General features: G+C 39.1%; 1 protein-coding gene and 1 long non-coding RNA gene across 3 annotated transcripts in view; one reads left to right on the plus strand and one right to left on the minus strand.

The window, feature by feature from the left end:
- The window catches only part of RASGEF1A (RasGEF domain family member 1A), a 148,887-nt gene that overhangs the window by 68,235 nt on the left and 63,824 nt on the right, over nucleotides 1-16,828 (minus strand). The window lies entirely within an intron of this gene.
- The window catches only part of LOC125693164 (uncharacterized), a 31,316-nt gene that overhangs the window by 11,215 nt on the left and 3,273 nt on the right, over nucleotides 1-16,828 (plus strand). The window contains exon 3 of the long non-coding RNA XR_007377005.1: nucleotides 13,699-13,749. This is a non-coding gene — a long non-coding RNA (uncharacterized LOC125693164). The remainder of the gene's footprint in view (nucleotides 1-13,698; nucleotides 13,750-16,828) is intronic.

The following is a 16,828-nucleotide window of genomic DNA, read 5'->3' on the forward strand; positions in this document are numbered from 1 at the left end:
GATCAATGCTGCTTTCCTTTCTAAGCAAAGAAAATAATTTTAGCCTGGAAAAGAAAGTTGAATTCCTTTGATCGGTGCTGCATGCTCAAGTTTATAAAGGGCTTTTGTGTTCCTTCTTAGCTGGATCAAATTGAGAGTGGGGTAATTATCAGTGAGGAGTAGAAATAAAAGAATCAGTTTGCTGTGTCAAAATATCTTCAGGTTTATGTCAATCATCCTGTCTTTCTTGTACAGTGAAGATCAACTGTCGGTTCAAGAGCAACAGCTTCATAATTGAACTTAAACTCTTTGTTTGCACTTTGGTTGTGGAAGATGCTTGTGGATTTTGCCTTGGAGACAGGGGGCAGGGTGTGTGTTTCTAACTGCAGCTGATATTTTGGCGTTAAGGCTGAAAAGTTTGAAGTTGTAGTGCGTGTCCTACCATATGCCTGTGTTTCACACCTACTGTGATTTCAAAACAAACAAACAGCAATTTAACTGACTTTACAACATGATCATTTTTGCATTATCATACGAGCGTAAGACTTGAGAGCAAGTATCTGTCAAGATGCAGTCCTTTGCTCCTTGTGACTTCATTAAGAGTCCATTGTTGAGTTTGTCCCAGGAAAATTGTGCCAGTGTTGTTTGGAACTGCTTTTAATTAAAGAGCTTCTGATTGCTTTAGACATGTTATGACCTAAATGCTCTTATAAAACCAAGCATCTCTACATCAATAAGAGAAGTACTGAAGTCTCTATTGTGGTTGTGCTCATTGTACTGTAGTATAATAAATTATTTTCAGCACAGCTCCATCGATTGTAGGTGTTGGGGAAAGATTATAGGAGATAGTTGCTATAGATGATTTGTATTGCCATGGAAATACTGTTCTTTCTTATTTTGCGTTATGGATTACTAATACAGCATGTTAAGGGAAAAAAAAAAAGAAAAGAAAAAAGCACATTGGGGAAGTAAATGAACTTACTGCAGTAACAGACAATAATTAATGTTCATTAGAATAATGAAAGAAGATACTGGATGGCAAAACTGCTTTTGTTATACAGTGGGCAGTAACACAATTATCAGATGATTTGGTTTTGACTCTTTTCCAAAATTTGGTCCAGTAGGATAACATTCAGTTTTGGTTTTGGCACATAGTGTTTTGTCTCATAAGATCAATGTGCAAAAAAATTTGTTTTCAATACTGTCTGATGGTTTTGTTGTTTTTTGTGTGTGTGTGGTGTGGTGTTTTTCATCTGCTACTCCCCACCCATTTCACTTCTGTGTGTAAGATAATATACTAACTGTTGGTAGCTAACAAATCTGTTCATGATTGGTATAGAAGTGGCCTATTTGTTCTTCACTCTAGTTTTAATTTGTATGAGACTTGATAACTGCAGCTTTACAGGAAATGAATAATAGAATCAATGCTAGTGTTAAAGTGTTTGGGAAGTGCTCATTAGTGGAAGTATTCATTATTTTTCACTCTTGGAAATTACATTTATTAATAACTGAGACAAGTATCCTTTCCCTAATTTTCTGCTGTCCTGCTCAGGAAGCTTATTTGCAGGCAGTTTTTGAGAGTTTTATTTCCGTTGCACTGCTATTATTCATCTTAAAATACTGGAATAACTTTGGGAGTGGAAATAGGCCCTATCTTGTTCTTTAGTCTTCTGATCACTAAGAGTCTATTGGTGGTTCGCACTTTCTGAAATGGGGAAAAAAATTTCAGTCTTCCTTTCTCTGTGGTCTGTATTATGGGAATGAAAGGAGATGAAGGGAAGCATACAGTAGCAATGGAGAGAAGGGTTAATATAGCTAAGTATTGAAAGCACTGCCCAAACGCTTTATCTGTAAGGCAAGCAAATTTGGTTCAAATAAGAATTACAGATACAGATTTGTTTTCTCAACTGGGATGCCAACAGAAGTGCCTGCTGAAGGAGGAGCCTCTTAACATAGAGATCAGTTGTGATTTGGACAACACTTTTTTTCAGAATAGTTTCTAAGTGGATGTGTTCATCATTAGCACTGCATGTCTACTGATATTTATTTTTTTTTTGGTCTAATCCCAACAGGTATACTAAATTCTTAATGCAACAGTCATAATATCAGTTACATTAAGAATGAGGGAACTTCTGGTTTGTTGTGATTGGTACGAGGTAAATGCTACAGACTTCATCCCTACTTTTGTTAAAGAGTCCTCCAGCTGTCAGTTCCCTCCCTCCACAGAGTATTGTGGTGTGTCATCTTTCCCCAGTAGATCTCTGCTCTCAAACAACTGAGGAGAGAAATCAGCTGCTAAAACAAAAAAAACCTACCAACCAACAAACAAAAAAACCACCAACCAAAGAAAGAAAGAAAAAAATCCCTAAATGAACACACTGTTAAGGATCCCCAGTAGATTTGCCTCTAAATGACAGATTCTTTTTTTCTGGTATTTTTGCCAGTTCTCTCAGGTGCCTTGTAACTTTAAGGAGAAAAGCTGAGTCCTGTTCTGCAGCCTTTGCATTTATGAGAATTCTGGACCTCCAATTCCGTCAACGTAGATTATAACCACATCCTTTTGTTGGAGCAGACAGAAGAGAATATTGCTTTAGAGGTTGGGGATTTTTGGGACAGTTTTTCTAAAAAAGCTCAAATACTGAACTCATTATAGGAAAAAGAAACAAGTCAGATGTACTATGAATGTTATTTTAGATACTGTGTGGCGCTGTCTTGCTCTGAACTACTTCAAAATCCCGGTTGCCATGGCAAGCATGAGGAAGAATAAAAAATTCCTGCAGTGAATACCTTTGTAGCTCCAAAATCATCACTCAGCAGGGCTGTGTGCTTAATAACTCATAAAAACACCGTGGGTTTTGCAGAATGCAGGGAGGGGAGTTCTCCACTGCTTTGGCTCATTCTGTTCAGATGATTGTTCATGCTGCTACGGAGCAGAGGTGACCAGGAGGGGTAACTACGTGATGGGGGTTTATGGCTTTGACGTGGGTGTGAACAAGCTCTCACCTTCAAGCATGGAGAGCCTGGATCCTTGGGGTGTGTGGGAGGGCTGTGAGGTGGGACAGAGCTGTGCTGTTGTCTGTGGTGTGGGCACAGAGGCTGTGAGCTGCCCTATGCTTCACCGGGGGGGAGGCTGGGTCGCAGAGCCTACTCAAGTGTTATTCTGCTTGCTGGTGTGGCTGCACACTTGTGCTCATGCACTCCCATGCTGGGTTAAGGCCCCAAACCTCTGAGCCTCGTGGCTCTGTATGAGACTGAAGATGCAGCTCTCACATGTCCATTGGCTCCTTCAACAGCCTCCCCTGGATGCTGGGCTCTGTCTCACACCCCTGTGCTCATTCGGGCATGCTTACAGCTTTGAGTAGCACTGTCATGCCGTGCAGAAATACCTTTGATCTCTGAAAGCAATGGGCTTTGTGCTATGAGTGGGACATTTTTGCTCAGTGAATACTGGGTCCTGGCTATTTTGAAGTCATTTTAAGTTTTTGTGTGCCGTAAGAATGTAATTTTTAAGCTTTTCTAAAGAAGGGTGACCCAGAGGTACTCGATACCCAAGAAACCACACTTGAACTTGGAGCATTTTGCAGAGTTTGGGCTGAGACCTGCATTTAGGGTGAGGCTTTTTTGAGACTTTCAGTGATAGATGGAGTGCTCGCAGTCATAACAACTCAGCACAGCATCCTACTGCTAGCACCATCTGCTGCAATTTTTAAATATAGAAGGAGATTTTTCTTAGTCAGCATGTTTCTGTCAGAACTAGCTCTGCCTCCGCACAGCTTCAAACTTCATCAGCTTTCTAATGGAATAACACAAGACAATCTGATGGATTCTAAGTGTTTGCCTTTCCTTTGCAAAAGGAATCCATTTTTACTCTTCAGTGATTTCTGTGGCTTTGCTTGCTCTTACATTGAAAATGTTTTGCTTTTGCACTATAATTTGTGCTTCCATCAAGAATAAAGTTAGGGTTTGAGAAACCATCAGCTGCTGAAATATGTGGAGAGTTGCTTTTTTTGCTTGAATGTTGGTACTGTGAAGTGAACTCTGTGAAAGCATCATCAAGCAGCTATCTGCCTTACCTAGCTTCAGCTCAGCCCCAGGGTTTGCTCAAAGGATATCACAAAAATGTGTACGAAAGCAGTGATGAATAGCCATGGCAACAGTCTGCAAAATGCAGAATAACTTCTTGGAGATTGTTTAAGTGTGTGTTTAGCTGCACACAGAGGCAACATCAGTAAATGGTTCAGGGGAAAACATGTCCTTGACCTGGTAGGGGCTTAGAATGACATTGCTTAGGCAATGGCTGGGCTGGGCTACTGTGCTCCTACATCTGTAAGAAACAAGTGATGTGTGAGGAACACGTGGCTTGCCTTTGCTTTCAGAGACTCTGTTCCTTACATCCCTCAACCCCTCAGCAGATGTGACAACAAAGGGGGCATCCCATGGGGCTGACACCCACGGCTGCTTCCGCTGATTGTTCCCCTGCAGCTGCTCTGTGAATGTTTCCTTCCCTTGCTGCCCCTGAAATGTGGTTTAAGGAACCAAACATGCAAGGGATTGCTCCTTGAATAAAAACAATTTTATGTATGTATGTGAGTGCTTTAGGACTTCAGCCTAGTCTGTTTAAAGAAGACTTTATGTTTCGTGTTTGTTCAGATCTTGCTAAGGAGTTGCTTATTTTTCTGAGAAGGGTACCTGTATATCTTCTCCAATTATGTTATGGTTTTGGTAACAGTGTATTTACACAGCGTGCAGCAATAATTGGAATCGCTAAACAGGTGTCCAAAAAAAGCATATTGCTTTATGTAGCAATCCATCCTTCTGAGCTGCTAGTTTATCCTGCAGATATACGCATCATGTACTACTGAACTAAGAATTTACATGTGTATTATCTAAAGACCCTCTTGAAAAATAGCCACATTAATCATTCTCCATAGCTACACATCATAGCCAACACATAATGAAAGAATAGTGACTAGCCAAAGCCTTGGACAACAGATGAAATGTCTGACTAATAAAGCCTGAAAGACAAGATCAGTGACAGACATTATGATCATCCTGGCCTACACAAGTTTAAGAAGCCTGACATAATTTTGCTTGAAGAGACTTAATGAGAAAGATAATGAGAGAATGACAGTTGATCGCTAGGAGAGCAATGTGGTAATGTATTGGCATCATGTAGCTCTTATCAATAAATACAATACCGGAAAGTTGCTGGAAGATAAAACTGGATACTGAAGGGCTCCTACTTTTGAAAGAGTTTTGAGAAAGATAACAGCTAATGTACCAATTATCTTGATAGATTCCTTTTTGCTAAGTGATACAAAGATAATCCCACATGGGAGGGATGTGCTCTCATGTCTGTGTGTTGTTGGGCATCAGCAGATCCGTAACGTGTGTCTTATGATTTCAGTCACTTCCACATTAAACTTAATTTTATACCTGTATGTAAAATATTTCTTGTCTTCTGTCTCTAATAAGCCTATAAACACATTCAGTGCTCCGATTTCAGATAACGGTGAGTGTGCATTGTTTCCCAGTGCAGTTTTTTATTATTAAAATCAAGGCTTTCAGAACTCTTCCAAATCGTGCTTATTTAAGGCATGTTGCAGTGGAAAATGGCAGTCTCTAGAATATTCTGACCTCCTTAGCACATTTAGGCTCTGAAATCCCAAAGATTTATATAGGTTTCCCAAGAAGGCAAAGGATGACGAAAGTACTTAAGTGTTCCTGTTATTAGCAAATCATTATGCGCAATTAATTTAGGAAGGACTCTAGAATGCACATACTTGTCTAAGTATTTGATAAAACAAGTTGGTCTTATGCTCTGGTGTAGAAACTTCAATTAGTTGAAAACAGAACATATTTTTTAGATGATATGCCAATTTATTTCTTGAGTAAGGACCATTAGCATTTTAATTTCTGTGTCGTAATATCATACTATATATATTTTTTTTTCATAGGGCTTTCAAAATGTCATCTTGATGTAATTCTGTGAACTCTAGTGGAGTCAGATTAAGAGCACTTAGGTTTTTTAATTGGTTACCTGGAAGATAACATGTCCATTTAGCAGACTCGTCTCCCCAAGCTGCTGGGGTGATTGACAGATCAGATTCTGTTGGAACTCATCTGCACTTTAGGAATCTGTTCATGAACGCTTATCTGTCCCCAACAGATATAATGAATTCTTCCCTTGCTATTCAGGAACCTGTTATTCATATTCACTTTCTTATGATCAGTAATATCAAAAGCAACCTTTTCACTGTAAAATTTCTATACCGAGGCAATCACAGTAAAATGATGAAGCATCAAACCTATAAAAAGTGGATGATTGAAAATCTGTATTTTTTTTTTTTACTTTTTAATTTACTGTTGAAAATGGCATGGAATGCGATGGTAATTGGGTTCATGACAATTTTCTCAATATGATGACATCAAAATCTGAACTTGACAAGGTGAGTTTTTCACAATGGTTCTCTGCATGTTTACTAATGGACAATTTCTGTGCTAGGAAGGTGATCAACAATACTGTTGGTTAGTAAAATATAAAGCAATCTCCAAGTACAAATTCTTACACTGTTCTTTTCTTTCCCTGTTTGTGTTATTTGTCTTACAGTCTTTGTACATTGCTTTCTTTTTATCTTAGCTATTTATGATAAAAAATTCATAATCAAATGCTGAGCTTCTCCTACAAAGCATTCCAGTGGTCATTTCTTGGTTACATTAGTGTACTTTGTAGCTGACTTCCATTAGGCACCAAGAGGACAGATGGCATCACATTTTGCAGGGATTTCCCAGACAGAAATAAATGGAGGGCTTCACAGCTTGTGGAAGATGAGTTTGTTAAATGTAGGGAGTGGTGATTTTGCTAGGCAGGTGCTGCATGGTGTCCTTCAGAGTAGTTTTTTGGGGTGTGGTGGCTCAGCCGGTGGCTGCAGTGGGGCCATGGGATGCGCATGATGTATGAAACCTTCCCTTTTTTGCCAGGGACAGAAGTGGAGAAAGCAGCAAAAAACATGTTTGTTGTGCATGTGCTAATCCAGTGTTCCTTATGCAATTCCAACCCATTTGGGGCTGCACGTGAATCCAGCGAAGAGTATTTTTAGTCCATGAAAGAATGACAGCAGCTATAGCTGCCTTTGTACCCAAAATACTCTATTTTTCATTAAATTAAAAAGACTTGTTTTAAGTTGAGTTTTGGTTAGCTTTTTTTGATACAAATTGCAGTCTAAAAATGAACTCCATAGAAAGAAATTTCATCTTACCAAAATCCTTCCCGTTGATTTTCTTTTTCAGTCCCCCTCTCCTCTAGTTGGAACGGAAGGTTGTTGAAATTGTTTCTGTGGAGCTTTATGACAGGAGTAACTTAGCAAAAATTTCAGCAGTCTCTGGTCAACTCTGCTGCTGACTTCTGTTAGAGCCAATATAGTGCAGCCTTTTTTTTCCATTTGTTCCTATGCATGAGGGCTGTATTTAACCTGAACATTATTAGATAGGCGGTGTCAAATGTTAATAAATTGAGAGCTTCCATTTTGATGTTGCTTTTATAGCTGAATAGCTTTTATAGCTTTTTTTTTTTTTAAGTGTGTTATTTACTCTTTAATTACTGCAGTCTTTTCCAAGTATTCTCTGGCTCATTAAGTACAGGATAGGTCTCCTTTGTGAGGATAGCCATCTTATGAAACCTATTTTTCATGTGGTACAAACTGGGAATTTTACTGCCTTAGAAAGTGAAATCAGTGATGAAATGGAAAGTATTAAGCTGCTGAATGCTGTCTTGGGGGGGGGGGGGGGGGGAGGGAAAAGCAGTGATAGATGCTCAAGGAAAGGCTGGACAGGGCTCTGAAAAACCTGATGGAGCTTTAGGGTTACCTGTTCCTTGCAGGCGAGAGTTGGACTAGATGGCCATTAAAGCTCCCTTCCAACCCTAAGGATTATTCTATGATTCTGTACTTGTCTCATTTATTCATTTGTCTCAGTTGCATTGAGGAAATGCTTTCTATTTTGCCAAACATTCAGAGGATTATCGTTTGTGCTCTGAGAACATGCTCTTATTGACCTGAGTAGCTTACATAATGCCATCTGTCTCATTCTTGTGTTGCTTATTGCTTGCAGAAGTTTCAGGAATCTCCTCCAGGTGCTTTGTTCAAGCAGCTATGCAAATAATTCCCCTTCTTGAAAGTAATCAAAACCTGTTTATTTGGAAAACATCCCTCTGTTTCAGAAGGCTTGATACGGTATCTGCTGGAGCCAGTGAGGAGTGGAAACAGATTCCTGCAGGTCAGTCAGCTGTTTGGGGTCATGATGAGCTATGGCAGAGTCCTGTCTGACACCAAATAGTCCAAGCCCATCAATTCTGTTTTCTCTACACAAGTACAGGGTTTAAATTCTTTTTATGGTTTTATAGCTTGGAGAAATTGTTTCAGCAACATTAAGATGCAGTTCGTTTCTTTTCTGAAGAAAATTAAATTAGAATTAGTTGTTAAGAACACATAAGTTAGTCTGAAATGCAAAATACCCTAAATAGCAATAATGAATGCCTTAAATATAAATATCTGTCAGTAAACAAGTTGCTGATCCTCCCCATCTCCTTCCTGCTGTAATGTTTCTTAGCAACTGCTGCATTTCACTTTGAGCTCGCGTTTCCTTGACAATACTCGTGGCAAATTGTACACATATGTAAGGCATTTCATTTGAAGGGCTGAAAGTCCAAGAACATATTTATAAAGCATCATTGAAATACAGCTATTGTTTGGCAAGAGGGAGAAGCAAGCAGGCACAGCACTGTTGCGTGCTTTGCTGGAAGCAATGTGGAGGTGGGGCATGGGAGTTTTGACATGACTTATGTCTAATTGCCATAAGTTTTTCTTCTAAGAAATTAGTGTCTTTGCTAAGAAATTAGTCTTCTAAGAAATTAGTGTCTTTGCTATTATCTGGCTAAAGACTGGGACGTATTTCCCTATTGAGGGAAAGCAGAGTTTTTTCTTCTAGGGCAACTATCAGGTCCAGCCAGGTAAATGCTGTTGATTTTTGGGCTTCTCAACTTTGATTTGTCATTACTGTTATCTCTTGAGTTTTCCAGGCAGCCTGTTCAGAGGAGGCAGTAAAAGACATGAACACTCAAATGACTTCAATTGTGTGTTTGTTCCCATTTTTCATGTTTGCAGCTTTTGTTGTTTTCCATTTCTATTTGTCTCATTGAATTTTGTGAGCAGAAAGAATTTGTAAGCTTAAGGCTGTTGGTCTGGAACTGCTCATCAGTTACAAATTTGTCATGGATTGTGATTTACCATTATGCCTCATATATTTTCTTCAGAGGATGATTGCAGTTTAATGTTATTTTGCATTCCAAGTAGTAGTAGATCTCCTGTCTGTTATCAGACTGCTTTCTGAGCTCTCAGAAAGCCTTCAGTAGCTCTTAAAACTTCTGTCATTTGGAATGCTAAAAAGCAAGTTGAAATTTCAATGGTAATTTGTTATGGAGAAATCCATGAAATTTGAATAAATCAACAATTTTCTCTTCCCATCACCAGCCCATTTTAATAACATGAACATTGTTAAAAGTTTGGTTTATGTATTTATTACTGATTGCAAGCTAATTTGGAACGCTACCCTAGAAAAGCTGACATGAAATCAGTCGAAGAGCTGAAAGTAGGTGTGCAATGAAGATTTCAATGGAAAATGAAATGACTACATTTGGCTGTTACCTGATGAGCTGATGTGAAATGGATTATCATTTTAGGGCTGCGTGCCAGATATTTACATTATAGAAATAGCTTTTGGTCTCTGGGGAGACAAAGCAAAACAACTGGCTAAAATGCTTTGGAATATCAGCTAAGAAGACAAAGTAAGGAAGGCGGTTGCTTGGGGAATCACTGCTGGCTCAGACACACTGGCAGAACAGTAAGAAGAGAACTACACTACGGATGCTCCTGCAATGTGCTCTGCTGACTTTTGTGCTCAAGTGTTTCCACCCAGTGATTAATGGTGAAGCTTATCTAATGAGGCTGTCATTTTGGCATCTTGCAGTAGTACAGCAATCACTTTAAGGAAAGAAAAAAAAATGGGACTTAAATTGACCCCTTTATTTATGTAATCAAGAACAGGATGCACCAGCTTTTAGCTCAAACTGGCCCATTTTGTACGCTTGAGAAATGAGTCATGGCCAGGACCTCTTAGAATAGGTTCTTGCTGGTGGGAAGACAGATGAACTCAAATTCCCAGATAGTAACATGCTTCAGTGTTTTCACTGGGTAGTGAGAGCCAAACCAGCAAGGGAAGCACTTGCAAGTTCTTGGTTTAGAGTTCACAGATAAGCTAAAGTGACTATAACTTCATTTGATGCATTTATGGGGATGTGGTGATGCCTTAAGATGTGACAGTAAATGTAGTGTATGTGCTTAGCTGAGTAAAAGTGAAGGTGTTGACTTTACAGTCTCTGGTGCACTCTGTCTACATTGTCAGTCCATTCATTCCAGAGCTTAGTATTTCAACTTCATTCTTTCTTGGAAATCTTTCATCTCTGTTTCATAATGATATTACTGAACAACAGTGGTGCTGATATTGTAGCATGTTAAATAAATCAAACTATGTTTTGTTCCCTTTTGTTTAGCTAGTCTTGATGCTGTTGTTGTTTTTTTTTGTTGTTTTTTTTTTAAATCACAAACCAATACTCTGTCTCTTTTTCTTTCTGCTTTCTTACTAATTTGTTGTATACACTGTTTGAACTGTGCTACCCTCCAGCAGTACCCAAGGATACCCAAGGTTGGATATTACAGACCTTCCTTTTCCCATTTATGAGTGTGGTATGGGCCTTAGAATCATAGAATCATCTCAGGTGGAAAAGGCCTACAAAATCATCAAGTCCAGCCATCAGTTTGACCTTCTGAGTCCCATCACTGGACCATGTCCTTCAGTGCCTCATTCACAAGTCTCTTGAATATCTGAGGGTTGAGGGCTCCACTGTTGCCCTGGGCAGCCAGTTTCATTGCTTTATCAACCTCTCCGTGAAGAAATTCTTCACTGTGTTCAATTTAAACTTCCCCTGGTGGAACTTGAGATTATTTCTCTGCATCCATTCACCTTGCCCAGGTGAATGACTCTGATAGTGCAAAACAAAAGAGCAGCTTAATTCTTTTCCCTAATTAGAATTTGCTTTCTCCATTTGTTCATACTAAATTTCGGTTTGGTTATTGAAGCCCAGAAATATCTAGCAATAGAAGCTACTTTTAGAAGCAAGTGTTCTGTGGCAGTTAAATTTCTGCTTTCTTTGTTTTTGGTTTTCCAAAAGCAAAATACTTCTCGGGGACAAGTTTAACAGATGAATTGCAAAGAACTCATTTCTGATTTAGAGCAATCTGTTCCATTAGCTATGCAAAGTATCGAGTTTTCTGCTGCCTTCTGTTGTATACTGAAGTGACACGATTACTTTCCACTCATGGCAGTGAACTACAACTAGGGTGGGAAACACGCATTGCATTGCATAAGGCAAAATATATTACTCTTTCAGCTTCTTCTGCCTTAAGCCATGTTGTGTTCTGCTTGGCTCCGTCAGTGGGCTGAGAGAGCTTGTCTTGCTTGTAGGATTTCTTTGAACTCCTCAAGGAAGTGTTAATTAGTTTTTGACTTATCCACAAGTCTGTGCTTTCAGAAACGGTGGTCTCTGGGATATCATACCCGCTAGAAGCTTTTTATAGCGTAACTGCATTACAGTATATAGTGTCTGTCAAATAGAACTCATGCATAGCAATGATTAAGGGGTGCCTTTGCACATTATTTTATCTTGGTATCTTGCTCATCATCCTCATTACTTTCATAACCTTCAGAATCAGTCAGGGTTTGATCATATCTTTTGAGCTTCAGTTTATGCTACCAAGAGGTTTTTAAATGAAGTGATGATGGCAAAACCAAGCAAAGTCAAACAAAAACACCACGGAGAAAAACCCACATGCAAAGGTTAGACAAAAACTAACCTTTGAATTTACAAAGCAACTACACAAATGCTTGTGCTAGCTGTGGAGCAGAGCAATGGTTGTGCATGAAAATGCAGAGAGGGGTGCAAGGGGATGGGCAGTGTCAGAGTCTGATAACTTCAGTTTATCTCAGTTTCTAACATTAACATTCCCTGCTCAGGAGGCATTTGATTAAGTGAAAGCTGGGATGTAGCTTCTGTGGCAATTAAGCAGGCATAATTCTTCAAATCCTGTCGCCCTTGAAGTGATGTGAGGTTTTCTCATAAGTGAGCGATCCCTTATCTGTTGGTAATGGATCTGATCTAAGTCAAGCTTCTGTGTTTTTATTCACTTTTTTTTTTTTTTTTGTCCTGGCTTCTGGAGCTGCAGATTTTTAATGGTTTGAAAACAAGCAAAGTAGACTTTGCCCAAGGAGGTTGTGGATGCCCCATCCCTGGAGGCATTCAAGGCCAGGCTGGATGTGGCTCTGGGCAGCCTGGTCTGCTGGTTGGCGACCCTGCATATAGCAGGGGGTTTGAAACTAGATGATCACTGTGTTTCTTTTCAACCCAAGCCATTCTATGATTTTTATGACTCGCTAATCTAGGAAAGTGAAGACTGGCATGAATGTAACTTGATTGTTAGGATTTTCAAGCTTGGAAGTAATTTTCAAAATGATTTTTTATTTCCACCTAAATTTATAGAGTCACTTGTTTGGGTATTTAGGAGCTTAGAAGAGCTAAACTTGCCTTATGGTAATTTTTATGTGCTTTCTTTGCAATACATTTACACTATCTTTTTATTAATACACTTTTCTGAAGTGCTTTGGAACTCAGATGTGAAAAATAGCTTCTGTAAGTGTTCTAATTAAGAAATAATAGAATAGGTAGAGTTGAAACTAAAGACAGCAATGTGGAAGAGTATTTTGCACAAGGTGAGAAGTTTATTCAAAGAAAACTTTTTCCAGTTGTTAAGAATGATGCCAAAATTCTGATACAGGAAAAGGCACTAAAATGTCAGTAGGTGATGACAAAGAAAGACACAAAACATCTTTTACTTTGGTTACTACAGTAAAAAAAAAGAAACTTAACTCTATATCAAGATGACTGTTTAAGAAATTATCAACTGTCTAGATGCTTTTTTTTTTTTTTTTTTTATACAGTGGATATAGATGCACTGTTAGGAGACTGGCTGTGAATTGACAAACAGCAACTCTTGAAACCTTTAATGTACATAGTAGAAACAAAACCAATTTTATGGAGGTTGGCTGTTCATGTTGCATCAACTAGTGCTTCACTGACAGATGCAGAAATTCGAACTCTGAATAAGGCAAGAAAGTCTAAATAAAATTTACTATGTAGATAAGATAGAAGGATCTGCTAATATCTCAAAATGAGATAATGCTGTAGAATTCTTTAAGAGCTAAATACTAAACTGAATATGGGGAAGCAAATACTCCATGCTACAGGCATGCTGAATTTAGATTATATCTTAAATGGCAATGATGAGTACACAATTGAGAAGAAAGGATCACAGAGAAAAATAAATAGCACAGCATAGTGCACAAACCTTCTCATAATGCTATATTTAATACACCAAAACTAGGATCTGACAGCTCTAGTAAGAAGCATGGGTGGAATAAAAATGTATGGTTCAACTGCAGCAGTCCAGTAGACTTTGTGAACATGCTGAAGCTCAGACTCTGATTCCAGCCTTTATTGCTCTTCTGTAAATGTTTTAAAATATTTGTTTTGCCTTAATTACTGTTTTATAGGGGAAGCTCAGACTGAAGATGTAGCTGTTTAAATCTCGGACTGACATGGAGGTAAGACTGTATTTCTGCTCTATTACTATACATCCAAATCTCTGTCTCGATTTTTCTGAATAGACAGCAGACAGGGAAATATCTACGTTTGCTGGATAAATAAATTTGCCACCTCTGCTAGCAGCACATTTCAGCCAAAATAATTCAATTTTGTCCTCCTATACTGTCATAGTTTATAATTTGTGTGTACACAGTCTCCTTGTGTTGAGTAATTACACTTTTTTTTGCAAACATTAAGTATAAACATCTTGTTCTAAAGTAGGAATTTTTCAGAGTGTTCACAGAATCACAGAAGGGCCTGGGTTCACAAAGGACCACAATGCTCATCCAGTTCCAACCCCCTGCTATGGGCAGGGTCGCCAAACAGCAGACCAGGCTGCCCAGAGCCACATCCAGCCTGGCCTTGAATGCCTCCAGGGATGGGGCATCCACAACCTCCTTGGGCAACCTGTTCCAGTGCCTCACCACCCTCTGGGTGAAAAACTTCCTCCTAATATCCAAACTAAACCTCCCTTGTCTCACTTTAAAACCATTCCCCCTTGTCCTATTGCTATCCACCCTCATAAACAGCCATTCCCCCTCCTGTTAATACACTTGCTTCAAGTACTGCAAGGCCACAGTGAGGTCTCTCTGGCCCTGTTTCCTCAACTTTTCTTCATAGGAGAGGTGCTCCAGCCTTCTGATCAACTTAGTGGTCCTCCTTTGGACCCGTTCTGAAACTCTCATAAATCCGGATTTGGGTCTGCCTTTACCACTCGCTGTGGTCTTTCACTGAAGTTGAAGTGTATTATGACTTCATTTTATTTACAAAAAAAAGATTAAGCCTAATTGCAGAACGGTAATCAAGACGTGTACAAGAGAGACAGCAATTTGGATGATAATTTTGAAATAGTAAGAAATGAAAATAATCACTAGTGTTAGCAAATAGAAAGTTCCTGAGTTCTTAGTGAACCGTATAAAGAACTAACTACAACAATATTGCTGAAATATTAATGAATTTTCTTGAGGTGGTGAAAATGGGTGGGATCCCAGTCAAATGGGGTACAAATATACCATGATTTATTTATACATTTTCCTACTTTTCAAATAAGTCTCCATCTTCAGCATCCTTTATAGCTGCTATTCTTGAAATGAGAGTGAGTTTCGGCATTCAGTTGCTGATGCCAGTAGCCTGCAGGTTTGCAGGCTTTCACCCCTCACTCTGCACGCTGCTCATTGCCCAGGACCTTATTTCAGCCCCTTCCACAGCTGCTGGCACTGTGCTGAGCCAGGCCCACCTATGGGCTGATGTCCTGGCCTGTCCCAGTCCCTAGGGAGCGGCCCCTGGCTTCTGGTAGGTGTAGTAATGGCCCTGGCTGCCAGGTTCTGCCCTGCCACCACAAACAACCCTCTGCCATCTGGTTGTGTGTATGGACATGCTGTCAATGGGAGATTAATCATGTCGTATATTGTACAAGTAAGTTAAGATTGTTTAATTTTCTACACTGACAGGATAACAGTGAAAAGGAGATGAATTTGTGCCTTTGATTTCTGCTATAATTTTGACTGTTTCATATTACGTTGCAGTGGATGAGGTAATGGTGTACAGGCTGGTAAACATTATATCCAAGTTTAACCTTCTCTGAAAGCACTGCTTCATGAGCTCCACTTTGTATATTTACTTCAAATAAATGGCATTGGAACTGGGTGGAAAGAGGCTTATAATTCCTTTTAGGATAGTGATCTGTATTTGAAGAGCAATGGCATCCACAAACTTGCTAAGAAATGAGTTAGCTGTAGAGTACTTAGAGATATCTATCTGTCGAACTCATTAATGAGCATATGATTTTTTTTTTCTGGTTTCCCAGAGAGGGTTAATGTATTTTCAGATCTCTTTATACTCCTCAGTGTCTTTGATAAGATGACTGAGGTTAGATGATGCCTGCCATGACCAAGCTGAGAGAGCTCCACTTGCACATTAGGGAGCAGAGCTTGGCAAACAGTGAAGATGGTCTGAGCCAAATGCAACAAAATTTAAGATTGCAGTAAAGTACTGCACTAAGATTCAGTGTCACTAGTGCAGAAATGCAGCAATTGGCTATAGAGCAGTATGGCAGAAAACAGAATGGGAGTGGATGATAAGCTAAATGTGAGCAAAAAATGTGATGGCGTGGAGGAATGGCAGCAGTGTGTCTGGATGGGATGGCACCAGCACCACATTTTTAGTATGAGGAGCAATATCTGCCTGTGGTCCCTTGCAGGGTGTGCAGGTGGTGAGGCTGATGTGATTGCAGGCATAAAAGGGAAATGCAGAGAAATAGAAGAGTCCAGGGAACTGCAGAAAAATGATAGACTTAAAAAATGTGATTTGTGAGGGAGGCTTTGAAGATCTGGTTTGGCTGAGTTTAGAGAAAAGAGCCCTTGGAAAAATCTGAAAAATCTTGTCATAAGTAGAGTGGCACTCTCACTATAGGGCAAGGCAAATGCCATGTTACTTAATTGCAGCAAATGAGATTTTGATGAAAAATGAAGAATGCAGGTTTTCTATGTTAAGAAATAAACTGTAGGCCTGTCTCCTTAGGAGATTATGAAATAGTTTTCCTGAAAATTTTGATAAAATGGATTTGGTGTTGTCTGCAAGGTTACTAATTCAAAGCAGCAGTTAGCTTAGATCATCTATTCACCTTTCCCTTCCAGCTGTGCATTGCTACGTTTCTGTGATCTTCAAAGAAATTCACTGCATTATTTATTCTGATAGGAATGACTCTATTTCATCTGTCGAAATGAAACTGCATGAAATTACACTTTGATTGCTAATCTGTCGGAGACAAAGTGTTAGGTTTTATTGTTTGGAAACTGAGGTATAGTGAAAATTCCATGGGAAATCAATCTTGTAAAGGATACAGTTGCCTGAAAATATTATGACAGGGAATACTGGAGAAACTCAAAGTAATAGTCAAGCATTAATTGTTCATTGCTTTTCCTATTGAACAAGTGTTTATACAAGAAAATATATACTGTAAAAGCGTATGATGCTAAATACAGTAGATAAAGAAAGGGTAATTTCTTGACTTGTAAAATGGTCAGTGTTTACTATAAA

This window comes from Lagopus muta, chromosome 5 (genome assembly GCF_023343835.1).
Source record: "Lagopus muta isolate bLagMut1 chromosome 5, bLagMut1 primary, whole genome shotgun sequence".
Taxonomy (NCBI): domain Eukaryota; kingdom Metazoa; phylum Chordata; class Aves; order Galliformes; family Phasianidae; genus Lagopus; species Lagopus muta.